Here is a 5,560-nt window from a genome sequence, read left to right on the forward strand (position 1 = left end):
TGCCTATATCTCACACACACATGTGTGTGTATGTATGTATACATACACACACGTGTTATTTTATCCCTGCATTTATGTGACAGACAGACAGTGAGGTTTTTGTAGCGGTGTGTGTCACTGTGCCACCCCATAGTACACAGTGTCATTTGCCCTTTCAAAAACCTCCCATCCCTCACACGGATATAGAAAACATTGTTTCACAGATTGTTGTTTTCGGAAACAAGAATATACACGAGTGTTATATAGTTAATCTATTTCTCTGAACTTTGAAATTATTGAGCTGTTTTTTTTTTTTTTTTTTTTTTTTTTAATTTCCTTGTTTTATAAATGACATTTTTCCAAACTCCCCTTCTGACACCAGCAACAGTTCCTACTGGGTTTCTTATTTTGGATTATAGAACTTTTAATTATCTATAATGAATGTCAATTCATGCCATCGTCATCATTTTTAATAGAAAAAGAAAAATCTGTCTCTCTATATGTGAAACATCCATTTTCAAGGCGACTATTACATTTGTCTGATTTGACTCTGACTTTTTAAAATGTCTGATTTTTAAAAGAGTCCATTTCTATTAAAGGAATTATTAAAAGTGCTTTTTTTTATATCCTTAAATGTTTTTTTCATTCAAATGTAAAACCAACTTGTAATATAAAGTGGAAATATCTATTCTATTCCTACGTGTTCTATCTGTTTGGAATTCAGTTGCAGAAAATGCTCCCCCAAAAAACTAGCAAATTGCAAAAAACGGATAAAATAAATGTTCGATAAACGTTCAGGATGTGATGAATGATGAAAGTGTTTCTCTTCTTCAAAATACTGATATCTATTTTTTAATAATTTCTAAATAATCCAGCTTTAAAATAGATTTTTTTTTAAATCCATGCCAGACACGTATTCTTTGGACTTTCTCCATTTTGGATCATTGCTTTTGATTGTATAACACACTGTGTTTGCACAAAATTAAAAAAAAAAAAAAAACCAACATTGAACATAAAGAGCTGAATTCTGTGTAAACCATGCGATCAAAGATGTGATATCATATATATGTTAATATTTGATTTGAAGAAAAGCTATGTTTCACTGAACTCTATTGGTAAAATGTTTCAAATAAACTTTTCCAGGATATACATATATACACACACACACACACACACACACGTGTATGTGCTTACATTATATACATATGCTTATTTCTCACACACACGTGTGTGTATATACACACACGCACGTGTATATGTATATATATATAAAATGAAAGAAATACCACACACAAACACATACATAGAGAGAGAAAGAGACCTCTATATGATATATATGAGAGAGACACACATATAAATATGTGCGCGCGCACACACACACACACACACACACACACACACACACACACACACACACACACACACACACACACACACACACACACACACACACACACTCTGTTCAAATTGTTGCATTATGGTATCAATAAAATACAAGTAACATGTCTAAAGTATAACGTAATTACGATTGGAAAAAAAAAAAACGAAAAAAAAAATTCTAAATGATTAAACGATCGCCGAATCCTTAATATTTGGTAAAGGCGAAAGGAAGGAGGTTTTTCTGTTGCTCTGTATCACTGTGCCACCCACCAGCCAGTCACAGTGACTAAGTCTCCTACAAAAACTCCATCGTGGCTCGTCATTCTTCTGCAAATCGTTTCTGTTTTTTTCTTCCTCTTTAAAACTTATTTACATATGTTTTATTTTCGCTGGATGACAAAAGTGAAATTTGGAACGGATGAAGATAAAAATGTTTCCAGGTACAGACATCCGCTCCTTTCATTTTATACCAAAAAGGACACAAAAAAAAGGGAAAAAAATAGCTTTGGTAAATTATTGCGGCGTATGTTTTTACATTAGATGTCAAAAAAAATTAAATTTGGAGGGAAAAAAAAAACGCAACCCTTTAATATCTATTATTGCAGACATGAAGTCAGATTTTCACATGTTGCTTCTTTGAGCTCTAATAAAGTTTAAGCTTTGGAATTTCAGCTCAGGAATTCATACTGATAAATATTGTATCTACATTTCATCCTTTTTCCTCTCCGTTCAAAACGGTGTTGTTTTTGACAAATTCCTCTTAATGTTCAAATACAGTGATGCACATCCTGTTTTCTAATATAAATTAAAATATATACTTTTTTTTTTTTATAACAAGATGATACTTGACTCTGACACGAACAACCAAATGACATCCAGGGATTATTTGTCGTTGTCTTGATTTATGTCATTTCACCTTACTATTTCTCACAAAAACAGATTTTTCCCATTATCCAATAAATTTATGCTTTTTGTTCCATAGCTGCCATTAATGTCATAAGTCAGAAATGTTGACCAAAAAAAAAAAAAATGAAAATTCCAGACTACAAGCTGTTCCCATCCCCCACAAAGTGAGGAAAGATACAAGGATAAAAATAAACGAAAAAAAGTGACAGTAGCAATGACAAAATTAAAAAGATGTGAATGTTATTTCATCTTACTATGAGCAGAAATTCGGCGACCTCTTGTTCTTATATCACGGTGGAATATTTTCGAGCGACTGGATTTGTTGCACATCCCATCACAGCTCCACGCTGGAATTCACTGAGAGCGACCCGTTCTTTCACAAACGTTTTTAAAAATGTTTGATTTCACACACCTGTGAACGTGGACGTGATTGGAACACCTGATTCCCATTATTTGGAGAGATGAGTCAAGACTTTCAGCCATACAGTGGAGATGGATATATGACCTTAAACACTGAATCCTGAATCTTGAAATTCAATAAAATACAAAAAAAAAGGAATTTTCTGCATGAACTTCATGTTCGATGTCATTTGGTTGTTATGTCTTATGTGACATCCGTGCACAAATGCTGCAGTGCATGTGGGAATAAATGGGATTCAATGCTACACTTACATGCTTTTGAGCCATCAAACTCCTGTGTACACTTTAAATGGATGGATCTGCATAGATAGATAGATAGATAGATAGATAGATAGATAGATAGATAGATAGATAGATAGATAGATAGATATGTGAGGTTTTTGCAGCGGTGTGTGTCACTGTGCCACCCCATTGTATCACAGTGTCATTTGCCCTTTCAAAAACCTCCCATCCCTCACACGGATATAGAAAACATTGTTGTTTTCGGAGACAAGAATATACACCAGTGTTATATAGTTAATCTATTTCTCTGAACTTTGAAATTATTGAGCTGTTTTTTTTTTTTCAATTTCCTTGTTTTATAAATGACATTTTTCCAAACTCCCCTTCTGACACCAGCAACAGTTCCTACTGGGTTTCTTATTTTGGATTATAGAACTTTAAATTATCTATAATGAATGTCAATTCATGCCATCGTCATCATTTTTAATAGAAAAAGAAAAATCTGTCTCTCTGTATGTGAAACATCCATTTTCAAGGCGACTATTACATTTGTCTGATTTGACTCTGACTTTTTAAAATGTCTGATTTTTAAAAGAGTCCATTTCTATTAAAGGAATTATTAAAAGTGCTTTTTTTTCTCTTTTTTTTTCTTTATCCTTAAATGTTTTTTTCATTCAAATGTAACACTTACTTGTAATATAAAGTGGAAATATCTATTCTATTCCAACGTGTTCTATCTGTTTGGAATTCAGTTGCAGAAAATGCTCCCCCAAAAAATAGCAAATTGCAAAAAACTGATAAAATACATGTTCGATAAACGTTCAGGATGTGAGGAATGATGAAAGTGTTTCTCTACTTCAAAATACTGATATCTATTCTTTAATCATTTCTAAATAATCCAGCTTTAAATAAATCATTTTTTTTAAATCAATGCCAGACACGTATTCTTTGGACTTTCTCCATTTTGGATCATTGCTTTTGATTGTATAACACACTGTGTTTGCACAAAATTGAAAAAAAAAAAATCAAAATTGAACATAAAGGGCTGAATTCTGTGTAAACCATGCGATCAAAGATGTGATATCATATATATGTTAATATTTGATTTGAAGAAAAGCTATGTTTCACTGACCTCTATTGGTAAAATGTTTCAAACAAACTTTTCCAGGATATACATATATATATATGTGTGTGTGTGTGTGTGTGTGTGTGTGTGTGTGTGTAGAATGAAGAAGTGCAGGAGTAAATACAGAGAAAGCAGTTAGCAAAGGATAAGTGTTTGTACAGGATCTCTGTGTGTGATATGAATTTCACAACTGCTGGACGAAGAGAGGAATATCGGACCTTATCGTCTGAGAATCAAAATTTGGGACGGTTCGGGAAGTTAAAGGATTTTCGAACGTTTCTACTTCAAGTAAAGGGTGAAATTGGACTCAGGTTTGGTCTGAGAGCTCCTCCTCTGGTGGATTAAGATGTTACAAGAGGGGTTTTTGTTCAGCTCTGCAGGTGGTTTGTGTTATTGTGGGTGTTTAGCACAGTAATACACTGCACTGTCTGCAGGCTGCAGGTTCTGTCCTTTTAAAGTCACAATGTTTCTGGAAGAATCTAATTCAATATTGAACTGGTTCTTCAAAGAATCTCTCCAGTATGTGGTGTGCCCAATACGACCACTGACAATATACTCCAGTCCTTTCCCTGCAGGTTGTCTGATCCAAGCTGTGTGGTGGCTGCTAACAGAATAGGAGGGCTGACAGGTGATGGTCAGAGGTCGACCAGACTGCACAGTCACAGAGGCTGGCTGTGTCAACTGGTCACCCTTGACACCTGTGGAGGAAACCATGTTGAATGTAGAAGGAATAAGAGTCAGTGTGCCGTGATGGTACTGTCAGTGTCTCTGCCTCAGTGATACTCACAGGATCCAGCAGTCAGCAGCAGCAGCAGCAGCAGCAGAGATACAGACAACATGGTGCTACTGAAGAGGACCTGAGGGGAACTTCTCTTCTCCTGACTTTTTCAAGACGCCCCGTGTTTATATCGGCCAGTAAGGAGGGACACTTTGCATACAAACAAAACATGCTGACTATAAACAAAGGAGCCAAAACTCGCACATGTATATAATAATTGGATGATTTCATGTATTGAATCATTATCTTCACTGCTTTCATGAAGATCCATGCTGCAGTGGACACTTCAGATCCATGAGAGATCATCTTCTTCAACAATAACTCATGGAAAGTCCAGTCAAACACTGGATTTAAGGATCAAATTCTGAATCAACACTTTCCTCATGGTTTCCTGTCACTCACTTATCAATAAGATCAATAAATAGTGTTTAAAAAGGCTGCTGTGTGGATGTCCAGTAAGAAAGCGCCTTTTCTGCTTTTCCTGCATTCTTTTCTCAACTTCTGACCATCAAACATGAGCGGTCGGCCGCTCGCATTCAAAGTCAAATCGCCCTAAAAACATTGGGGATGTCCAGGATAGATTTGGCTTTGAATGAACAGCAAAGACTCAACATCAGCATCCACGATGCTAAGCTAAAGGAAAACCGCTTAGCGCTGCTCAGCGGCGCATGGACTTCATTTATAAGTAAAGGTAAGAGTTATTACGTTTTTTTTTTTATGTGCTTTTTTCCTATGCGACAATTTGTATA

The 5,560-nt window shown here is 35.2% G+C and overlaps 1 pseudogene; it reads right to left on the minus strand.

Annotated features, from left to right (window-relative positions):
* Positions 1-4,423: 4,423 nt before the first annotated feature.
* LOC147230078 (Ig heavy chain V region 914 pseudogene) lies at positions 4,424-4,872 on the minus strand (annotated as a pseudogene).
* Between the last annotated feature and the right edge of the window lie 688 nt (positions 4,873-5,560).

This window comes from Fistularia commersonii, chromosome 10, assembly GCF_037954325.1.
Source record: "Fistularia commersonii isolate RoL2024-O1a breed Wild chromosome 10, RoL_Fcom_v1.0, whole genome shotgun sequence".
Classification (NCBI taxonomy): domain Eukaryota; kingdom Metazoa; phylum Chordata; class Actinopteri; order Syngnathiformes; family Fistulariidae; genus Fistularia; species Fistularia commersonii.